General features: G+C 36.7%; 1 protein-coding gene across 1 annotated transcript in view; it reads left to right on the top strand.

The window, feature by feature from the left end:
• HPSE2 (heparanase 2 (inactive)) overlaps window positions 1–24,825 on the top strand; it is a 683,675-nt gene that overhangs the window by 4,981 nt on the left and 653,869 nt on the right. The gene's annotated exons all lie outside the window — the stretch shown is intronic.

Raw genomic sequence — 24,825 nt, 5'->3', positions numbered from 1 at the left:
GATTTTGTTACATCTTTTCTTTGTAAACCAGCAAAACGAGGAAATGCCGTTGTATGTACATTCTGGGGTTTCACTGAATGGGGATTCTGGAGAGATACTGGGATCTATCTCAAGGGTGGCTGGGGAAAAAAAATTTTTTTTAAGTGCCAGAGTGGAGAAAGAGAGCAAGGCTGAGGCTTCTTGAATTTAAAGCATGAATAGGACTGACTTTTACGACATTTGCCACAGTGTATAGGAGTGTAAGGCTACATTTTTTCAAAGGTAAATGTCATTGCCATAAAAATGTGGGTTGCAATAGATTTTGCTGTCACTCAGCATAAAATGCTGAAAGGTAAAAGATAATCCTGAACAGCAGCTCTGATGGTAATTTGACCCAGGGCCTTATAGCTCCCAGGGTCACTGTCAGCTCTGTGATCAGACATGAGAAGGGAGAATATTAATGGTTTTCCTGATGAAACAGCTCTTCTTCGAATCCATGTCAACTACTACTTTGAAAAAATGTATAAGAACCTCAAGAACCACTGGGGGGAGAGGGAGAAGGACCATTATAAATTATAGGAATTGGCCTTTTTCTCCCAAACTTGTACCTAGCATTGTATTACCAATTCATTGAGAACATGAGATCCGCTTAAAAATGAAGGATACAGTTTGTTTCCCTTTGTGAAAGGAGAAAGTGGGCATCATCAGGAGAAAGGAAATTGACAGAAGGCTGTGCCCCATAAAACTTAATAGAATTAAAAAAAATCAGAAATGGAAAAGATCTAAGAGGTCATCTTCAATCCTCCCAGCACTTCAGGGGCCAGTACAGGATCATTCCATATGGAATCCTTTTCTTGTTTTGTCCAACGTGGTATTAAATATCTCTAGGAATGTAGTTTTTACCACACTTGTGGGAGTGAGTTCTGTCCCATAGGTTTTTGCCAGCATATCTATCTTGAATTTTCCTTTTATAAATATTCTCCAAATATTTACGATTATTTATTTTTTGCATTTTTTAGACATCTATCTTCAAAATAATTTCTTTGGTGTGAGTGACAGCTTCAAAAAAAAAAAAAGGTTTCCTCATAGCTGTTTTTTATCTAGACTACCTGGATTTAATTCTTTTAAAACTTTCTTTAAAGTCTGTACTTCCAGACACTAATCTGTTTTATTGCTCCTAGCTGAATGCCTTTTGATTTATGTCTCCCTCGTAATAAGATGCTCTGAACTATATCAGTATTTGAGGCCTTAGCAGAGTTAAAGAGAGTAGGAATGCCCTCTTTCTGCCCTTTGATGCTCACATATCCTTAAATCACCCATATTGTCTTTGTTGTTGCATGTTGCATTATAGGCAAAAATATTTTTGGTATAGTCTTAGCAATTTTGCAAACATAATACTTCAGTTGTCGCTTTTCATCCAGTGATAATTATCATCATCATCATGAACATCTTCAACATAATTAGGTCTTCTTAGCAAATGGCCCTGTAATAGGCACTTGGGCATAAGCACCTTATTAAAAACAAGATGTATTGACTTAAACATAATACAGAGCAATAACATACATTTTGAGTAATAAGATACACCTATTGGCACATTATGAAATTGAATGCTAAAGAAGGGAATATGGAATTTGGACTTAGAAAGCCTGTATTGCAGGCCTTACTCTATCACTTATGATTGTGTGGCCCTGGGCTTGCTGCTTCTCTGTAGCATATGGATGATGATAATACCTGCTGTGCATTGCTTCTGTGAGGCTTTTAAGAAGTAATGTGTGTAAAATATTTTGTCAGTTACAAAGCACTATGTAAAGGCTAAGGATCTTACATTTATTAAGAGCAATTTCAGAAAATTTATAACATTTAATATTTTGAAGTGAGATTAAGAAGTGAATAAGATTCAATGAGACAGAAGTTTATACAGAAGAAAGGAGATAGAATTAGGGAATTGTTTGAGAGGATTAAGGGAATGTAGGGAGAATTGTCTTTAAGGAATGGAGGTGGAGAACATAGGGTGGCTTACTTTTTTTGTGGTAATGAGAGAAGAGACTAATCTTTAGTTTTCTTACATGCTAACAGTGACATGAACCAATAGTTCCAGCTTAGGTAAAATACACTTTTATGGTTAATTCATATTGCTCCTTTGTTGTGACTTGTTGTTGTTTCCCCCTGAATGAATAGTGCAATTAACAAGGCATGTGACTTCTATTTTTCACATACTTTTTAAGCTTTAGTTGCAACTGCATTTTCTCTTAACTTTCTAAAACCACTGTTTATGTATCACTTCGGGAGAGTCTCTGTTTACTCTTTTAATATAGTTATCTATTCTACTCTATGCTTAGGCAGCTTGAATTTCATACAAACATGGTGATGATGGAAGAAATAAAAATAGGATTGTTCTTCATACCTTGGAATCTTACTGTTTGCCTTACCTTTTGTACACCATTTATTATGCATGTCAAAAGCCAGCTTGATATTTCTAAAATATCGTATTCATTATTTCACTCTTGCCCAGAAATTTTGATTATTTTTGGATTACTTATAGAAAATGTTAAAGCGCCTCAACTTTGCATTCAAAGCCTTTCACATTTCAGTCTCAGCTTACAATTTTGTATCCTGTGTTTTCATATACTTTTTATTACAGACCTACTTAATTTTCACTATCCATAAAGCACCTTCATTATCTCAACCCCATTCCTTTGTTCAGCCACATATCTCTGCTCTGAATGCCTTTCTCTTGGCTTTGTTCATATCTCACCCGCCACCCAATTCCTGAAGGCCCATTGCAAATGCCCCTTATTTTCTCAAGGCCTTTCCTGAGCATATCATTGCATAGTGATCTCTTCTTTCTCTGGACTGTTATAGCTTTTACTCTTTTTTTTTTTTTTGGCTCCGTCTGCCTTATTTTTTTTTTTTTTAAGATTTTATTTATTTTTTTGACAGAGAGAGACACAGCGAGAGCAGGAACACAAGCAGGGGGAGTGGGAGAGGGAGAAGCAGGCTTCCCACAGAGCAGGGAGCCCGATGTGGGACTCGATCCCAGGACCCTGGGATCATGACCTGAGCCTAAGGCAGACGCTTAATGACTGAGCCACCCAGGTGCCCTGCCTTATTTTGCTCTTTAACTTGTAACATGTATATGAAAAGTTTTCCTTTCCATTAAATGTTTTACCTTTATAGAAAGCAAATTTTTCATAGGAAGGGACCATATCTAATTATTGTATATTCCAAAAGGTCTAGCAATATATAGAGCTTCCCCAAATATTTTTGGATATATATTGGCTTAAGAACACTGTAAAAGCCGAGGGTTGCTGGAGTGGGGGGTGGGGTGGGAGGGATGGGGTGGCTGGGTGATAGACACTGGGGAGGATATGTGATCTGGTAAGCACTGTGAATTGTGCAAGACTATTGAATCTCAGATCTGTACCTCTGAAACAAATAATGCAATATATGTTAAGAAAAAAAAGAAGAAGAAGAAGAAGAAGGTAGCAGGAGGGGAAGAATGAAGGGGGGGAAATCGGAGGGGGAGATGAACCATGAGAGACGATGGACTTTGAAAAACAAACTGAGGGTTCTAGAGGGGAGGGGGGTGGGAGGATGGGTTAGCCTGGTGATGGGTATTGAGGAGGGCATGTTCTGCATGGAGCGCTGGGTGTTATGCACAAACAATGAATCATGGAACACTACATCAAAAACTAATGATGTAATGTATGGTGATTAACATAACAATAAAAAAGTAAAAAAATAAAGTAAAAAAAAAAGAACACTGTTAAAGCCTTGGGAAAATGGAGGTGACTAATGAAGAAATGAGTGAATTTGTATGCGAAGATTCTATTCATTTTTCACCTTCAAAGAATAGTCTTATAAGTTCATTCTTAATGCTTATTTTAATGACATTTTTCATTATTTTAACCATGTACTCTTTATCTTACATAATCCAAGTCATCTTGGTTTCATGCTATGCATTTAAATCAACTTTATCACCTGGTTTAAAGCCTTGCACTGGACCTATTACTAATTTTACATTGTATCTGTTTCTTCTTTGCCTTTATTTTTGCTTTTCCTTGTTAGCCTTACTTAGTTTCTATGCCTAATTTTCTTTTTTTTTTTTTTTAAGATTTTTATTTATTTTTTGACAGAGAGAGAGAGACAGCGAGAGAGGGAACACAAGCAGGGGGAGTGGGAGAGGGAGAAGCAGGCTTCCCCGCTGAGCAAGGAGCCCGATGTGGGACTCGATCCCAGGACCCTGGGATCATGACCTGAGCCGAAGGTAGACGCTAAACAGCTGAGCCACCCAGGCACCCCTCTATGCCTAATTTTCTAATTCCCGATTTAATTGTGCTTTTTCACAAACTTCAAAAGTTTCTTTATCTCTCTCGTCTTGAAAATTTTCTCTTCAGAGAGCTTCTGAAATTCTAAATGATGAATATGAGTGCACTTTATAAACTCTGAGGCACTCTACAGCTGTTATTATTGTTCACCTTTCTCCAGGAAGTTTTCCCAGTTTTAGTAGAGGTGAGGTAGTTAATTTTTTTTCTATTTCCATGCCATCAATCAAGACATAAGACATAAGAACAGCACAACTGCCAAAAAACATATTTGCCTTGAACTTACTCACCTTTTGTTATCTCATTTTATTTAAAATAAAGGTTTTATAAAGGTTTCTTGAAATTCAGTTACATTTACAAGTATTTATTGATTACCTACTCTATTTAGTTTCAAGCTAGACAAAGAATGGCAGAATATCAAATAAATAAATATTAGTGTCCCAAATCACCATTAGAACACAGTAATAATTGCTGTATGCAAGATCTGCTAATCAGTGTTAAAATAAATAGGTGAGGGGTGGCTGGGTGGCTCAGTTGGTTGGGCATCCAGCTCTTGGTTTCAGCTCAGGTCGTGATCTCAGGGTCCTGGGATCGAGCCCCGCATGGGGCTTCGGTGCTCATGGGGGAGTTGGCTTGAGGATTCTCTCTCTCTCCCTCTCCCTTTCCCCCTGCTTGCATTCTCTCTCTCTCTCTGAAATAAATAAATAAATCTTAAAAAATAAATAGGTGAGACCTTAATGTAAAACTGGATATTTGCATAGCCTCAAAGCATCTCTCCCATATGAATTGTTGTGGTGGTTTTGGCTTAAGTCCACAAATTCTTTGATACTTCTCTCTCTAGGAGGTAGAATTGATTTTTGTCCTTTTAAGTGTAGGCTGCTTTTAATGATATGTTTCTAAAGAAGAGAGTCTGTAAAGGGGAAAATACTAACTTCATAGTGGAGAAACTGACAGACTGGCATTTCAACCAAGTGATCAAGCTTAACATAAGCAGATAAATCATGTGGATAATCATGTATTCCCTGATATGATGTGATGAGAAGGCACATTACCTTTTTGATATTCTTTGGAAGAATCCCTAACTCTCTGTAATTAGAAAACACTGTAGCCAAACCAAACTGAAAGACATTCTACAGAGTGACCTGTACCCTTCAAAAGACACTGTCCCTGCTGTCAGTGAACTAATAGCTTAATTAGTGAGATAACATTTATACTGATAAAACTTAAGAGTAACTCAGAGACAATATAGAAAGAAGTGCTAAGTGAAACATAGTTTGCCAGGTGTAACGGAAAAATTAGAGGTGGATATGGGCCAGACTTAGGTAGGAGTTAGGTTGGGCCTTGTGAAAGAGGTAGACTTTGGAGAGGTAGTGACAAGACGAGAGGACATTTAACTGAAGGGAGAGAGCATGAGGGCAAAGCCTAAATATATGTTTAGGTAGTAAGGGACCAATCTGGTTGCATAGAAGGCACATGTTAAGAATTATCTTAGTTCATGTTGCCAGAGCTATGTTATATTTTTTAGAGGCCTATTTGCACATTTTTTTTTTGTTAATTCAGAAATGTTTCGGAGGGCGCCTGGGTGGCTCAGTTGGTTAAGAAATGTTTGTAATTTAAAAAATATAAAAAAATAAAGTGCATGTTAGAAATGATTATTTAGAGAGAGAGACAGAGCTCAAGCAGGGGGAGGGGCAGCAGGAGAGGGAGAGAGAATCCCAAGCAGACTTCTTGTGCTGAGATCACGACCTGAGCAGAAATCAAGAGTCATAGGCTCAACTGACTGAGCCACCCAGGCGCCCTGTTAGAGATGATTCTAAGAAAAGCTCATAGTGCTAAAGTTATGTCTAAATTGAGTTTTAAGAAGTTCTAATATATTTTTGTTAGTTCCAAAATATGTAATTGAAGAAGAAAGTACATATTTGAGGGAAAAGGTTGGTTGGGTAAATCCAGATTACATTATGAGAATCTTGAATGTTAGCCATAGTAAAATGGTATTGTTCCTATAGGAAACTAGAGGCTGTTGTAAGTTCTCTTATTCTATTGGAGAAGGGAAGGACATGTTTTCAACATGGGCAATGCCTGTTGCCCTCTCCCATTCTTCTTTTCAAAATTATTGCACACATTCACATACTCTAGCTAAAGTACTTGGTGAGGTTTGAGTTATGAAGCATGATTGAAAGATAATTTACAATTTAATAATTAATTTGGTTCTTACATTATAGGGTATATAAGAGAAAGAAAAGGTTTTAGAACTTGCTTGATAAGTTTTATGTTACTCTTCATACAGAATAAAAACAGGCTAGTATTTTATAATATTCATCGACTCATGAATTTACTCATTGGGGAGGCATCTAGTTCCTGTTTGACACTGAGGCTGAGAAGATGAATGAGGCTGAGGTATTAATGTCAAATTTCATACTACTGACCTCTTGTCACTTTAGCAGCATCAGCCAAAAGCAGTTTCTGGAGATTTTTAGGCCAAGGAAGAACTTTCAGCTTCATCATTTGGCATTTCATGATTTGTCTGCCAGCAACTTTAGAAGGATTTGATTTAATTTACTATTTTATTAAAGTGTGTCAGAAACACCTGAAGTTTTATATATGTCTTATTCTGCCTTTTGGGAACAAAAGGATGCATCTTCTGTAATGTTTAAAATTTGGTACCCAAGTCCTGATGTTAGCTGCAACTCACTGTACCTGGTGAATTTGAATATGGTATCTCACAAAGATATAGTTGTTCCATCATTTAGTCATTGTGGCCATCTGTAGAGTGCTGGAAGTGGTAGAGATCAGGAAACCCTGGGGTCTGTTATGAGTAGAGGTGGCTTAATTAATTTCAGTGAATCAGAAAATCCAACAAATAAACCTTATAATCACAACCACATTTGTATAATTTATCACCTGGTCATTGGGGCCAAAGGTAATCCACAGAGAGTTATGTATTCCTGTATAACACAGTTGTTCTACTGTTGCTAATACCAAATATCATTATTTCTCTTGCCAAATGAGTTTAAATTCTCTCTCCTGTTCTACCAAGCCCTCCTGGTGGGATGGGTACCTCATAGAAGAAAAGAAATTTCTTTCATGATTCCCTGGGCCTGATCAGGTCGCCAGTCACATGGTCTGGGCTCCTAGAGTCAGGACCCTCTTCTGAGAATCCTTCATCAAAATGGATTAGATGTTAAGAATCTTAACTTTGGTGCTTCTTAGTGCCTTAATAGTTTTCAGCTGTCTCAGTCTATGAGACAGTGGATTGGGAGCACTGAGGTAGGGGTGTGTGTGTGTGTGTGTGTGTGTGTGTATGTGTGTGTGTGTGTATGTCTGTCTGTAAGAGAGAGAATATATGAGCATGAGAGAATTTGGTGTGTTTTATTTCTTGCACTTGTCTGTGGATGGTGATATGGTGATGTAGCCAGAGTAAATACATATTTCTGGATTAGTGGCTAGTGTACCAGGTATAGATACCTTGTTGAACTCTGCTGTCGTTTGGTTTCATGATTTGATTGAGTGAAGTTCAGTTCTGTCAGTTTTCTTCACTTTAGTATAGTAAAAAACAGTATAATTTTGCCTAATTTATGCCAAGCTTAGTGTTAGATATTGGGGCTGCCAAGAGGAATAGAGCATGAACCGCAGTCTCAAAGTGCTCTGGTCTTCATATTTTTAGAATTTCACAGTGGTCTCCAGTATTATCTTTCTACTTCAGTCAGATTAATCTTTGCTTAGTCCCTCCACTTTGCTTATATAATCCACCTTGAACACTCATCCTCCCTCTTGAATTCAAAATTTTACTTGTTCTTCAAAGCTCTGCCTGTCTCCTCTCCTACTAAACCTTCTGCTAAGCCAATCCCCATCCATCCCTCCTCATTCTCTGAATTTTTCTAAGATTCTTCTCTGAATACTCAATCTAATTTAGTCCAAGTGCCCAGAATTTATGTTTGATTGACTTAAGTGGACGTCATTTTTGTCTCTAGGAATTTACAGTCAAAACACACTGGCATTGACACACATAAAAATCCATACAGAGATAACTGTCATCACACTGCATGGAACAGACACTTTAAATCAAGCAAAATATTTATGTTATTTAGAAACTTTAATGCATGTGTTTTGTTTTTTGTATGGCAAAGAATAAAGAGTAAAAAATATAAGCTGCATATAGAAAAGATGGGGTACATATCTGTATCTATATGTTTGTATTGAGGATGTTTTATTTTTGGGGGTTAAACCAGTACCTTATTTTCACTTGCTCTGGAAAGGCAAAAATGCCGTGAAGGATGGAAGGTGAGATTGGAAAGCTGGGAAAAGGTAAATTGCCCAGATTTGGGGCATTATTTCTGAAATAAGAATGGATGTTTTTCTGTAGTTTAATAATAGTAATAATATAATAATAACATTACTTAACATTATTGAGTGTTTTTTATGTGCCAAGTACTATTTTAAGCAATTTACATGCACTAATACATTTAATTCTTTTATCAACCCCATGAGAAAAGTACTGTTTTCCCCACTCAACAAATGGGGAAACAAAGGCACAGAGTGGTTAAGTAACTTGCCCAAGACCACCCAGCTAATGAGTTGTAGAGCAGAGAATCAATGACATCAGTTATTAAGCCAGCAGACTTAAATATATTTTCAGACACATAAGATATGAAAAAATAATAACAAGAACGAGATAGGATATAATCAAATGTTAAACCATGTAGAAGAAGCTGTAAGGGCTACAGGAGCTGAGAGAAGGAGATTAAGTGAGAGCTGGAGTAGTCAGGACAGGTGCCTAGGAGGAGGGCTCTTGACCTGGCTTTAAGGGTGTATAATAATAATGCTAATAATAGCTACTGTTTGTTGACCTCTTACTATCTTTCCATATATTATCTCATTTAATTCTTAAACCAATCTGATGAGAAACATTGTGTGTGTGTATGAAGAACCTGAGACTCAGAAAAGACATGTGACTTGCTCAAGGTCATAAAGATGGGCAGTTGGTAGAACCAGGATTAGAACCCAGTCCTGTTTTCTCTTTACCATGCTTAGGTAGAAGAGGGATCCCATCTTTGATTCATCATTATTTTATTTATTCATCCATTCATCTTTCTGGCACTCAAAAGCCTTATATTAAACCCTGTGGAACATTAAAAATATGTGTGCCTTGGCCTTCCCATGAGGATAATGAAAGTCTTGTGGGTTAGGACACAAAATAGTTGCTAGGTAAAACAACAAAAGAATAGTCAGAGGGAGACACATGAACAGTTGAAAGAGATGGTTGTCACATTTTACGACACATTGAAGGAATAGAACAACAACTGATCTAATATGGAATAGAATTTACTAGTTTCTCTGGGAAGAAGGTATATTTGGAAGTGGATGCATTAAAGAGAATAATAGAAATGGATCAACAGTGTTATTGATATAAAGGAAATGGCAGGACAAAAAGCAGAAAATTAAGTATATTTCAAAAAGTTGGAAAGTTGTAAACAAATTGTTGGGTAATTTTAGAATTATCTTATTTTTTATTTATAAACGGAGCCATACTCTGCCTTAAGTTCTAAGCCCAGTGAAACCCTGTGAAGGGTAAAGGGAACTGATAAGGGTGAGGTTTCAAGAGAACCCTTCCTTTCTAACCTCCCTCCCTGTCATTCTCTTTGAATTGAGATTTTAAATTCAAGTGGAGAACACTTTTATAGCCACTTAAAATGAAGACACCAAGGAACAAAGAGGTTTATATATTCTGCACAAAGTCTCGGGGTGATTTAAGAAACTGTTGTTAAGTGGCAGAGCTGTGGTTGGATCTAGGACATTCTCACTCTGAAGTTGGTCATTGTCACTGTCTCTGTAGCATACCAGCACTATGTTCCTCATTCTTCTACTGAGACAGCTTCAAAGGTCTTTCCTCTAGGGGTTTATATTAGCTCGAGTCTGATTTGGAAGTTTGAGAATGGGGCTACATGAAAAGTATTACTATTTCCTTTGTGGCTGTTTCCATCTAGTTTGGTCACTTATCTCCTCATTCTGTCACCTCTCTCTCAGGGACCTGGGTTCCATGTCTTCTCTGTCCTGCTGCCTGATTAATCTTTCTGAAGCTCCATTATCTGCCCAGCTAGAAACCTTCAGAGACCTCTCTTGTCTGCTCATGCAAGTTCTCACTCTCCTCCAGCTTTCCAAGGCCCTTGAGAGTCAACTTCTCCTCTCTCTGCCATCATTTCTGACCCTTTGATCCCCCACTCCATCATCTGTTTGCCTACTTTCTACCCATTTCTGAATTCTTCCTACCTTGCAAAGTCCTGATCACATTTGTCCTTCTCTGTGAATTCTTCACTATCTCAGCTCAAAGTGATTTAGCTAATTAATTCCCTCATGAAACATTCATCAAGCCTGAATTTCTGAGGCATTTATTATCTAAAAATCACTCCTTTGCTATTTTCATATTCTGTCTTATCTTCTCATGTATCTTTTTGTATGTGTTCATGTAGACTTGGCTCTACCCTTAGATTATAGGTCACTGTGAGAGTAGTGATTATATCAATTCTGTAGTTTCTACAACATCTAGGAGAGTGTCTTTTGCATAGTAGCTCTTCAGCAAATACTTGTTGACTAATTATTTGCCATTTATTTGGTATCTTAATATACTAAAGGGAATAAGCTTTCTTCCATTCATTGTTTCTGATTTAAAAAAAATATATATGGTATTTCTGGTGAATGTTTAGCTTCTTTATTCATATTTTTACTTTTAAAGATTTTTGCTTTTATTTATCTTATTAATTACCAATATAATGCAGGCTCACTGGTATAAATTCAATAATATGTATCTCAAATGACCCCCAATCCCGCCCTATAGATATAATCACTCTTAATAGTCTGGCATGTATCTTTTCAGACCTTTTTCTATGTATACAGATGTATATAAACTTTTAAATATATAATTGGGGTCATATTGTACAACCTGCTTATCTAGATAATCTTTTAGTCAGTAACTACAGTCTCTTTTTTAGTGAGTAAATAATCCATATATGGATGAGCTATAATTTAACCATTCTTTTTAATTCTTTCATTGGTACTTTTTTCCAGGAGCTTCTGTTTGTTATTTGTCCATAGTTTCTAACAAAGCAGTGCTGTAGTATCATATTTCTTTCTCCATATTAGAACTTGATCTAAATTATTTATTTTCCCCTAATGTCTTTTTAAATACCCTTATCCGTTTTAGTCCTTTTAGCTATAATACATTCTTTAAGTAATGTCAAGAAAAAAGCCACAGCAAAACTAATTCTATGCATCAAAGTATGGTTTCCTTTAGTGAAATAAGTGCTTTGTGAAGTTTTGGGTACAGATGAAAAGTGACACTCAAAATATTTTGAGTTTTTGTTCAAATATTGTATCACTGTGTGATTTAAAAGAAACCCTAGCTGAGGATTTATTGATTTTCTTTGAATGTCACTCATCTCATTAAAGCTGCTCTGTGAATTTGAATATTAGTCAGCCAAAGAAGTGAGATTTATGAAGAACTGGCATAATGTTTTGTTGGAAACAGGTAGCTATCCCTAATCAGTCATTTGCAGGAGAAAAATCATTATATGTTACATTTGTAATGCTCTTTAAAGATTATAAAAACACCTCTGATCCTTACAGGGACTGTGAAGAGTAAGTTTATTTTAAATTTTGTCATTTCCACTTCATAAATAAGAAAACAGATTCAGGGAAGTTGTTCAAAGTAACATGGCTTTTAAGTGGCAGAGCTGGTATTAGAATTCGGGACCTCTCCTTTCAAGCCTGACACTCTTAAATAAGGTACCACAGCTAATGATAGTCCCTTCACTCCACTACAGTGAGCCATGTGGGCACTTGTATTCTGCTGTGGCTGGGCCACTCTGAAGCCAATTCTCTGGGAGGCTAGAATGGGTCTATGGCTTTTGTGAGGGGGTGTGTTTGCTTCAAGGTATGCTGGGGTCCAGTTTAGTCCTGGATTCTTGTATCTTTTTGAACTGTTCTTCAGTGACAAACTCCTGGACAGGCCACAGAATGTCTTCTTAGAAATATAGCACCTGAATCCTAGACTCCCTTGAGACCAGGTCCAAACCCAGGATAAGGTTAGAACTAGCCCAGAGAATGGGACCAGGGGACTTTGAGAGCACTCTGTGGGATGCCAGTATCTCTGAGGAGACTTCCAACAAAGAATTTAAAAGCCTTATTTTAAAGGTAGACATTCATTAGCTATTGCAGTGCACTCAGTGAAAGGGAAGAAGAGTCTATTTCATTTACCCTGAGGAGGCCCATAGTGAGTAGGCAGAGGAGCTAGAGATAGAACATGAGCTTTTTGTTGATAATAGTCACTAAATCATGCACAGTTTAAAAAAAATCTTTGTAATCACCGTTGAGATAAATCTTTACATATCTCTCAGTGCCTTAATAGGTATGCTGTTTTCATCTGGGTGTTTATTTCCTTGCAATTGTTGAAAAGCCAGATTGTGAATTATTTGCCTGGCCATTATGAATCCCTTTGGAAGAGTAGACTCAGGTTAAATCCAGTGAGATATAGATTCAAAAGGAACAACAGGCTAGGCTTAGCCAAGTTAAAATCCATAGGTGAAACTAAACACGTAACCTAAAACCATTACACAAATGAATGCTTTTGTTTCATAGACCATTTGTAGAAGCATATGAATGGCATCCCAGTCTAAAGGTCAGGATTTTCAACAACTTGCAGCAGAAAACTTACACTTATTAAATGTCTTCACTAGGGGTTTTTGTGTTAGTAGATGACTGAGGTCTTTTGTTTCTTCTGTTTTCCTCACGGCAAGAAAGTTGAAATTTAGCAAGCTTTCAAAATGAAATTTCTCATAGAAGTTATAACCACAGGTTTTAAGTTTTCATCACCTAAATACGGAACAGGATGATTGAAAACTTGGGGGGAGGGGGAAAAGAGAGTTGAGGACACATGTGGTGTGTACCAAGAATCAGTGTAAATCAGGAAGGTGTGGTAAGGGGGATTTCCTGTGTTACAGAAGTGCTGAAATAGTGCTCCCCACCCTCCAACGATACATTCCAAGTGAAGGTGCTGGCCTTTTCTGACACCTTGCCGAGATGGCTTACCCATTACCTGACACACTTAAGTTTCCTTGAAGCTTCAATCAATAGTCTGCTGCTAGGAAAAACTCATCCTGGGGATAATGCATTCTTTGATTGTGTCCTTTCTTTGGTGCCTCATGAGGTTTGGCAGGTACCTGCCTGTAGGGTGGGGCCAGACTAGAACATTAGAGCCTGTTTTTTTTTAATCCTTTCTCCGGGACAATTCATTTTTCAGGTTTCCAGGTATGAGGATAACAACTACCAATTATTGAGTACTTACACGTTCTAAGTACTGGGCCAAAAGCTTTTCAAAGATGATCAGATTTTTTTCCTCACAGCCCCATGAGGCGCAGGTACTCTTAACTGTCCCATTTGATAGAAGCCTAGAAATGTTAGTCAGTGGTTCTCAATTCTGGCTGCACATTAGAATTAGCTAGAGGAGCTTTAAAAAATATTGGGTCCTAGACTAATTAAGTCAATCACTGGGGTGGGACTGAGGCATTGTGAATTTTAAAAATCTCCTCAGGTGCTTCTGAAGTGCACACCATGGTAAGAACCTCTGGGTGAAGTGATTTGCCTAAGGTAACCCAGCTGTTCTGTTGTGGAGTTCAAATCTAGACAGTCTGACTGTAGAGCCCAGGCATAGCCAGCTCTACTGTAGTGACGCCTGAATTCTAACATGCATGCAAGTCACCTGGGGATCTAGTTAAAAATGGGATTCTGCATTTCTAACAAAATCCTAGATCTTGCCCATGCTGCTAGTTTGGGGACCATACTTGGAGTAGCAAGGCTTTGCTGCTAGTTACTAATATTAGTGCCTGTGGTGCCAGAAGGGGAAAAAATGTTCACTGAAAGGCAGCAGTAGAATGAGGAGCTAGGAAGTGCTTCTCATCCATTTTACTTTAGTGATGATGGCAGAGATCATGGGCTGATTATATGAACTTTTCAATGTTTTCCCAGGGCTAACTAACCTGTTTCAGAATATTTCCCTGTTTTCGAGAGCACTTGGAACTTGAAGACTGTGATAAAACTAGTTGTTGAGGCATTTTAATCTGTTAGTAGGAATATGGGATATAATTGCTAAGTTGGTCAGCTTTCAAAACCCTTTTCTCCTCTTCTTTAAGGAGGCTGAAACAGGAGTTTAGATAGATGAGAAATTACAAGAAATCCTTGAATTTTCAGTTAAATGTTCATTCAGTAAACATTTATTAAGTACCTACTATGTACAAGTATTGCAATATGCTCTCCCAAAGGATACAAAAATGAATGGGCTATAGTTCTTCCTCTGATAGAACTTACACTTAGTAGGAAAAAATGACATATACAATAGATAATGATGTGTAGAAAGATGAATAGACAAATTACAGAGGAAGAAGCAGTAAACTTTACTTGAAGTACCTGTAGACAACTTCATAGGTGTCACCAGACAAATTTACTGTTGTTATTTCTGATTGTTGTAAATGTTTATAAGAGTTTAGGTTATTAGGCCATTGCTGAGATTTCTTAAGTTGTTTCTGTATTACAGGTTTTATAATTTTGAGATTAAGGGTTCAGGTAATTCTCATCAATAACATGCATAAAAAATTGAGATTAAATGTATTTTTTTCCGGAAACAGTATCAGTAACTTCATCAACCTATGCTACATTTATTTATTGAGTTCTTCCAAGGTATTATAAGCATTGTCTCATTTAATCTTTTTATTTTATTTTATTTTCATTTAATCTTTTTAAAAAACACTTTCATTGAGATACAATTTGCATTCAATATGAGTCACATACCATTTAAAGTATATACTTAAATGGCTTTTAGTATATTCACAGGGTTGTGCAGCCATCACATCACATCACATCACATCAATCAATTTTAGAACATTTTCATCACTCCAAAAGGAAACCTTGCACTGCTTAGGTATCTCTTCCAGACTCCCCCCTCCTCCAGTTGAGGCAACCACTAATATACCTCTGTCTCTATGGGTTTGCCTCTTCTGGATATTTCATATGAATGGAATTATACAATATGTGGTTCTTTGGGACTGATTTTTTTAACTTAGCATAGTGTTTTCAAGGTTTATCCTTATTGTAGCTATGTTAGTATTTCATATCTTTGTATTGCCGAATAATATCCCACCGTATGGAAATATCACATTTTGTTTGTTCCTAAAAGAATGTTTCTTTTAGTCATGAGTAGAATGAAGCCTTTTTGATGCAGTGCCAACTGTCTTTTTTTGCCTTTGGTATTTCTCACATTCCCTTTGGTCTAACTGTTGGTCTTACTGTTCTAGGCCTTCTACTAAAATGATAACCTCTTAATTGGTGTCAGTGCCCTAATTTCTTTGAAAGGAAGAGAATAAACATTTCTTGAGCACCTGCCCTCTGCAAGGAACTTTATATTTCATTTAATCCTCAGAACAACCTTACTAGGCAGATTTTCCAAATAATCATCATTTAAAGATGAGGAAACTGAAGTTCAGGGAGATTAAGTAACTTGTCCAAGTTTACACCTAGGACTTGACAGAGTCAGAGCTGATGATTCTAAAATCTGTGTTTTTTCAACAACATATGGCTGTTCTCAATCTGTTTTAGAATCTCATAATATCTAGTTGAGTAAACAGTGGATGGTCAAAAATGCTTACTTACTTGTGTTGAATTCTTGCTTTAACATACTCTTACAACATTTAAAAGCCAGAGAGGGACTAATGATCTTCTTACTATAAAATAATGATGCATTAAGGACTCACTCCACACTTCATCCTGGAGTAGACCTCTGTCCCTTGTATCTCTGCCTTTGAATGTATGGTAGTGTTTTAAAAATCACTGTATTTTAGTGGGCCTGACCATAGTATGTGCTCAGTAATATTTGTTGAAAGAAATAATGAATCGGTTTGGTTTTGGTGGTCTGGAATCCATTAAAATGGAAAACAAGTCTTGAATTCATGTAACTTGGGTAGTTGTCTTTCCAGGGGTTGTTTCTGGATCTGCATTTGCAATCAGCATTAACCAAGAGAGCCCTGGAGTCTACAGAGAATGTACAAGTCTAATGTATTAAAATATTCACATGTAGGGTGCCTGGGTGTCTCAGTTGGTTAAGCGACTGCCTTTGGCTCAGGTGGTGATCCTGGAGTCCCAGGATCGAGTCCCACATCGGGCTCCCTGCTCAGCAGGGGGTCTGCTTCTCCCTCTGACCCTGCCCCCTCTTGTGCTCGTTCTCTCTCTCAAATAAATAAAATAAAATCTTAAAAAAAATATTCACATGCAGAAAATAGAGGTCGGGAGGAGCTGCAGCTTGCACATGAAGAAGGAGCTCTTACATCTTGAGAGTCATGCTGTCTTAGAGCTAGCTTGTCTATTCAAAAGGAAAAAAATACGGGGAAAAACTAAAAACAGACAAAAGCTAAATGGACATCTTTTAGTAGTTGGATATGAGGAGAGAGTAGAATTCCTGGATTCTCTTCGCAGCCTGGCAGCTGATTTCCTCCACTGCTTCCAGCCCCGGGTTTTCTCCCCCAGTGATCTCATTTGCAGTACTAGTACAGGAGAGGGCTGTGGTGAGGGCATGGAAGTGAGCATTGTGAAACCTTGATGACATTGGTAGGCTGATGAGTTACGACCATGGAGACCAGTGTCATGCTCATCTTCTGACAGTCTTGGTTTATTGGAAGTTGGAAGACTCTAGAAATAACTGTGAGCATAGTCTGAGAAGTAAAATTTTTTGGGAAATGAAGAAACATAGGATGGGTTTTGTTTTATGCATATATTAACCTTGGATCCATTTTCTAGGGTTTTTAGTCTTAGGAGTATTTGGAAATGAAGGATACTCTTTATCTTTTGTTCGTTTGTTTCAGAAATTACTTAATGTTTGAGAATTGATAAACTAAAGATGGGTTAGCCTGGTGATGGGTATTAAAGAGGGCATGTACTGCATGGAGCACTGGGTGTTATACGCAAACAATGAATCATGGAACACTACATCAAAAACTAATGATGTAATGTATGGTGATCAACATAACATAATAAAAAAAACCTAGAGATAATGATCATGTGCCATTTGGCCAGTCTCATTTCCGATATACAAAGGCCATTTGGGAACCAGCTGTAAAAGGCTTTCCTTGAGAGGTGAAGTTGAATTGCAGTTTGGGATCAGATTGTGGAAGACAATCTGATAGTAAACTTGAGAGTTAAGTTGAGGGGTTTGGATTTTATCCTTCAAGGAAGGATTGTAACTAGGAAAATTATGTGTAATATTTTAGGGAGATTTATCTCATGGTTCCTCACAGGACGGAATAGAAACCTTGGTAGATTCCTAGCTGCAGGGGCACCAACGAGAGGCTAGTGAAGATATCCAGGAGTGAGATGAGAACAGATTACATTAATGAAGCAGCAGTGGGAAAGGAAAAAATAGTTAGGGAGTCATTACAAAGGAAAAATTGACAGGACATGGTAATTGATTTGACATGGGTAGTATCCTTGGCAATTAATTTGTGCTCCAGTTCAAATATGAAAGGGAGAGGGGTTTTTTTTTGATTCATTGGGATCAAAGAATGCTATAAACTCAGGGATTAATAGCATCAGCATGAGTCAAACTTAATTTTCTAAAAATTAGTGAGTGCAGAGCAGGTTTTTGGCTCTGTGAGTTCAACTGGAAATAATCCCCCTTTCCTTTATTCTTTTCTTTTCTTTTCTTTTTTCTTTTTCCTCTCCCCAAAGGCAAATAAAGCCAATTTGGATAGTTGAGGATCAGGTTAGAAAAATGTTTTTCAAGTAGTAATACATGGGCAGAAAACACTTTTGTATTTCAGCCTTTCTCAGATATTTGTGAAATGTCTATGTGACTGATAAGTATGAATCTAGTTAACATAGAGGGGATTTTTTTTCCACTGTAGCTAATCTGCACTGTTAAACCTGCCCTGTTGTGATATAGTTATATGTTTTTGCTTATAAATAGGTAGTAGGTGCCTGAGTGGATGGCCTAGTTCTCCTCCTACTGCTACTTCTCCTCCTCCTCCTCCTTCTTCTTCTATGGCTGTTTATTATGAATGACTTTTATTAAACACTTACTATGAGTCAGACATTATATCCACATGCTACCTACTATTTTACTTAATTTTCATAACGATCTTCTGAGGTGTAGGTAACATTTTTATTACGACACACATGAAGAAACTCAGGCTTAGAGATGTTTAACTTGTTCAAGATTGTACAACTAGTAAGTGGCAGAACTAGGACAGGAATTCAAATCACTTTGACCCCAAAGCTCTGTCGTATCTAGTAAAATATTTCCAAGTACATATCCAGCAGATATGTGGGGAGCATCAGTATCAAAGCTAAAAATGTACTATTGTACAATATTTTTGTAACTCTTCAAGAAAAACCTGATTACAGGGATGAGGAATTATTTACAAAATGTTTGACACCAGTTTTCTAGGTGTCTCTTACTTTGCTACATACCGAACACATTTTAAGAAGTCAGTGATTAATAGTAATGAGTCACTATTTGCTCAGGTAGGATTTTTTTAAGTTGTGGTAAAAAACACATAACATAAAATTTACCACCTTACAACTAATATATGAATTCAGTAAAGTTGCAGGATACAAAAATCAACAAATCAGTTGTATTTCTATATACTAACAACGAACTGTTCAAAAGGAAATCAAGAAGACCCATTTACAATAGCATTAAAGAGAATAAAATACTTAGGAATAAAGTTAACTAAAAAGGTGAAAGACTGAAAAATACAAAACACTGGTGAAAGAAATTAAAGAAGACACAAATAAGTGGGAAGACATCCTGTGTTCATGGATTGGAAGATTTAATTTTGTTAAGGTGTCCATACTACCCAAATTGATCTAAAGATTGGATGTAATCCCTACCAAATCCCAGTGGTACTTTGACATTTATTTCTATACTGAAATAGATAAAACAGCCCTAAACTTCATTTGGAACCACAAGAGACCCCAAATAGCCAAAATTATCTTGAGAAAGAAAAACAAAGCATCACACCTCCTGACTTCAAAATATATTACATTTCTTTTAGGTTGTCTAATTTGTTGACATATAGTTTTTCATTATATTCTCTTACATTTGTTTTTATTTCTATGGTGCCAGTTGTTATTTTTCCCCTTTCATTTGTGATTTTGTTTATTTGAGCCCTTTATCTTTTTTTTTTTTGAGTCTGGCTAGAGGTTTATCACTTTTGTTGATGTTTTCAAAGAACCAGCTTCTCATTTCATTGATTGGTTCTACTGTTTTTTTAGTTTCCATATCATTTACTTCTCTAATTTTTATTATTTCCTTCCTTTTGCTGGTTTTGGGTTTTGTTTGTTGTTCTTTTTTTAGCTCCTTTAGGTGTAAAGTTAGGTTGTTTGAGATTTTTCTTGCTTCTTGAGGTAGGCCTGTATTGCTATACAATTTCCTTTTAGAACTGCTTTTCTGCATCCCAAAGGTTTTATACTATTGTTTTCATTTTTGTTTTTTCCACGTACTGTTTTGAGTTCTTTGACTTCTTGGTGGACCCACTCATTGTTTAGTAGCATGTTATTTAACCTCCCTGTATTTGTGGTCTTTCCAGATTTTTTCTTGTGGTTGGTTTCTAGTTTCATAGTGTTGTGGTCAGAAAAAGTGCATGGTATGACTTCAGAGGAGGTGGGTGGGAGGATAGGTGAAACAGGTGTTGGGGATTAAGGAGGGAACTTGTGATGAGCACCGGGTGATGTATGGAATTGTTGAATTGCACTATATTGTACACCTTAAACTACTATAACACTGTATGTAAACTATACTGGAAATAAAATAAAACATCTATCACCAGACACATAGGCCAGTGGAACAGAATAAAGACTCCAGAAATAAATGCAAGCATATATAGTAAACTGATCTTCAGTAGGGGTGCCAATGGGAAAAGGCCAGTTTCTTTAACAAATGGTACTGGGAAAACTGGATATCCACTGGATATCCATATGCAAAAGGATAAAATTGGATCCTTATCTTACATTATGCACAAAATCAACTCAAAATGGGTTAGAGACTTAAATATAAGACCTAAAACTGTAAAACTCCTAGGAGAAAACATAGGGAGAATGCTTCATGACATCGGTCTTGACAATGATTTCTTGGATATGACACCAAAAGCATAGGCAACAAAAGCAAAAAATAAAAGGGACTACATGAAACTACAAGTTTCTGCAGAGCAAAGGAGACAACAGAGTAAAGAGGCATCTTATGGAATGGGAGAAAATATTTGTAAACCAAATATCTGATAAAGGGTTAATATCCAAAATGTATAAGGAACTACTTCAACTGAATAGCATAAACAAACAAAAAAACAAAATCAAACAAAATAACCTGATTAAAACTGGGCAGAAGACTTGAATAGATATTTTTCTACAGAAGACATACAAATGGCCAGAAGATATACAGATGGCTATAATTGGGTATATGAAAAGATTCTTGACATTACTAATAATCAGGGAAATGCAAATCAAAACCACAATGAGATACCACCTTGTACCCTTTAGAATGGTTATTACCAAAGAAACAAAAGATAACAAATGTTAGTGAAGATGAAGAAAAATTGGAACTCTTGCACACAGTTGGTGGGAATGTAAAATGCTGTAGCTACTATGGAAAACAATATAGAGGTTCCTCAAAAAATTAAAAACAAATACCATGATCCAGCAATACCACTTCTGGGTATTTATCCCCCCCCCAAAAAATTGAAATCAGGTCTCAAAGATACTTGCACTCCTGTGTTCATTGTAGCATCATTCACAGTAGCCAAGATAAAAAAAGAAATCCTGCTGTATGTGATAACACGTATGAATCTTGAGGACATTATGCTGAGTGAAATAAACCAGTGACAGAATGACAAACACTGTATGATCCCATTTATATGAGGTACCTAAAATAGTCAAGCACATAGAAGCAGAGTAGAATGGTGGTTGCCAGGGACTAAGGGGAAGGGGACTTAGGGAGTTGCTATTCAGTGGGTATAAAGTTTGAGTTATACAAGATGATTAAGTTCTAGAGATCTGCTGTGCAACTAATTGTATAACATTTGCTATAACAATACTATATTGTACACTTAAAATTTTAAGAGGGTTGCTCTAATGTTGTGTTTTACCACAATAAAAAAATATTTCTATCATAACAATAGTATAAAACCCTGAAGTATATTATATGAATATAGTAGGGTTTTAAAGGGCTCTCTGTGACTATCTTTGGCATCCTGACTTAATTGTAAACTCTGTGAAAATGGAATCCATGTCCTTAATTTCTTCCGTACCTCATGCTTTTAAAATGTATCCACACAGTGCATAGTTAATACTTGATTAATGGATAGATTTACTAATTATGAAGAGAGTAAGGATTTCAAACTGATGGAAACTGATTTTTTTAATAAGATCTTTTTTAAAAGATTTTATTTATTTTAGAGTGTGTGTGTGTGCGAGCAGGAAGGGGCAGAAGGGGAGAGAGGGGAAGAGGGCAAGAATCCTAAGCAGACTCCATGCTGAGCGTGGAGCCCGCGTGGGGCTCAATCTCGTGACCCTGAGATCATGACCTGAGCTGAAACCAAGAGTCAGATGCCCAACCAACTGAGCTACCTAGGCATGTCTATAAGATTATCTTTTTAAGTTTTATTTAAGTAATCTCTACACCCAATGTGGTGCTTGAACTCATGACCCTGAGATCAAGAGTCCCATGCTCTTTTGACTGAGCCAGCCAGGTGCTCTGGAAACTAATTTTTTTAAACATTTACTCTGTGCCAGACACTGTGCTAAATGTTTATTATAGTTTGTTTTATTTAAATATTTACCGAACCCTGAGAAAAAGGGGAGGCTTAAATTTAATGATGACGCATTTGAGATTCAAAAACAGTTAATTGTTTGAGTTGGTATGGTTAGTAAGATTTGAAACCAGGTCTTTGTTACTGTTTTTGATTGTTTTTTTCTTATTCCAGCAACCTATCTCTTTATTTAGCTAGTAAAAATTATTGTGACCTTGGGAAAATATTACCATGCTAACCACTTTTAAGTGTACAGCTCAGGAGTGTTATGCCCAGGTGGTTTTGAGTTTATGAAAGGGATTCATCCTCTCTATCTACTTCATCTTAGGCAGATTCACGTTTTATATTAGTAATTGTATATTACATATATTGTTTACTAAGCATGTAGCATATAGATGTCATTTAATCTTCAGACAACCGTGTCAGGGGGCACTCTTACTCTTTTTCAAAAAAGAAAAAATAAGACTTAGAAATTAGTTGGCTTGCTCAAGTTCACACAGCTATTAGATGGGTCAGAGCTGGAACTTGAACTTGGTACTTTGAACTCCATGTTTGGTACTCTTCCTACTGTCACCTATTAAAGTTAGTAGGGCATTCTCCCAAGAGTTGGAGGAAAGGCAGTTTGCTAGTGCTGGTGAGTCAGAGGTGAATAATATCATGCTTGCTTTTAAGGAGCTCTTCTTGTATAAATGACAGATATGCACATAATGCATATGAAATAGAATGTTACTGTTAACCTGGAGAGATGTACAAATTCTGGTGTTAGCAAGGAAACATGAAAAACAAAGTCATCCTTAGCCAGAATATAAATTTTCATCTCTCCTATGTATCTATAGGACAGTATTTCTCTAAGTGGAATCCAAAGACTTTTGGAGGATTGTGTGTATCTGTCAATGTCTTCTCAGGTATCCAGGAATTCTTTACTAGAATTTAAAAATGTTGTGTCTTATCTTTTTTTTTATTATGTTCAGTTAGCCACCATATAGTAATTAGTTGTTGATGTAGTGTTCAGTGATTCATTAGTTGCGTATAACATCCAGTGCTCATCACAACACATGCCCCCCTTAATCTTAATGATAATCTAATAGATATGTGGATCTGGCTACGTTCTAATTCATCTGGATGAATACTTCTGCCATAGGATTTTAGTATCTGTGTTCATTGGTCTTTAGGATTGTGTTGGTGTCAAGACACTACTTTAATTATCTCAGATTTATGGGGAAAGAGGAGGGGCAAACTTAATACATAAATAAAGAGGAGGGGCAAACTTAATATATAAATAATGTGAACAGCTCAAAATCATGTCAGGGAGGGCTCTAGGAACAAAAATTTAGAAATAGTTCCAATAGGGAAAAGTCATGGGGGAATTGAATAATCGATAGAGCATATACCAGATTCAAGATGATGATGATGACAATGGCAAGGATGACAATACTGATTATGGTAACAGTTAATATTTTGGGGTGCTTATTATGTACCAGGTATTGTATACTTTTAAGGTATTAGCTCATTAACTTACCATAACTCTGTGAGCTAAGCATTTTTATTTCTGTATTTTCTATATGAGGAAACCAAGGCATATCTTGTGCCATAAATCTTAGCTATAATCAGGTCATGAATATTGTTTTGGTATTTCAATAAAATGACACCATCCATCATGTTAAATTAATGGTGGTAATTTAAATATTATAGATTTTTTTTGGTTTGTTTCTATTTAATTTATAAATTTGTTTTTGGTAGTTGCTTAAGAATTACAGGTAAAAGCTAATTTTTATGTTATTAAATATTTACATAACGTGATGAAATAATTTATTTTAATTTTGGGGTGGTCCATGAGACTTTCTTTTCCCCCTCTTTGTCTTTAAAAGGAGAGCTAGAAAGACGCTGCCAGAGAACATTGTAGATGTTCTACTTTGTTTTCTGTTGCTTTCTGTCATAGGAGCATGTCATTCTCTGGGTGTAGAGATTGAAATAGTGGACTCCCAACTTTTTGACAGTGTACTTCTGTCAATAAAAGCTTTTGAGCACACCTGCAAATTTTGTTTGTGAATGTATTTATTTATAAATTATATATTTATATTGTATTAATTATAATACTAATATTGCATATCCATAAAAATAGAAATTATAACAGATCAAAATGATACATAGATGTTACATTATTTTCTCCTCACATCTCTGGTGTAAACATAACCCATTTTGGAGATCAGTGGTATAGAAGACAGAGTGTTAGATTCAGAAGACTGGGTTTTATTCCTGGCTCTGTTGCCTTGACCAAATAATTTATTATTTCTGGGTCTCTCTTCTTAAAAGTTTATAGGTTTTTTTTTTTTCTGTAAACAAGTTGTAATTTGGGGCACGTGGGTGGCTCAGTTAGTTAAGTGTCCACCTTTGGCTCAGGTCATGATCCCAGAGTCCTGGGATTGAGCCCCTCCCTGCTGAGCAGGGAGCCTGATTCTCCCTCTCCTTTTGCCTGCCACTCCCCCTGCTTGTGTTCTGTCTCTCTCTCTCTCTGTCAAATAAATAAATAAAATCTTTAAAAAAACCAAGTCGTGGGGCGCCTGGGTGGCTCAGTCGTTAAGCGTCTGCCTTCGGCTCAGGTCATGATCCCAGGGTCCTGGGATCGAGCCCTGCATCGGGCTCCCTGCTCGGCGGGAAGCCTGCTTCTCCCTTTCCCACTCCCC

The sequence above is a fragment of the Neomonachus schauinslandi genome, chromosome 6 (genome assembly GCF_002201575.2).
Source record: "Neomonachus schauinslandi chromosome 6, ASM220157v2, whole genome shotgun sequence".
Lineage (NCBI taxonomy): Eukaryota > Metazoa > Chordata > Mammalia > Carnivora > Phocidae > Neomonachus > Neomonachus schauinslandi.
The sequence above is the reverse complement of the archived record's forward strand: the minus strand, read 5'-3'. Positions and strand labels throughout refer to the sequence as shown.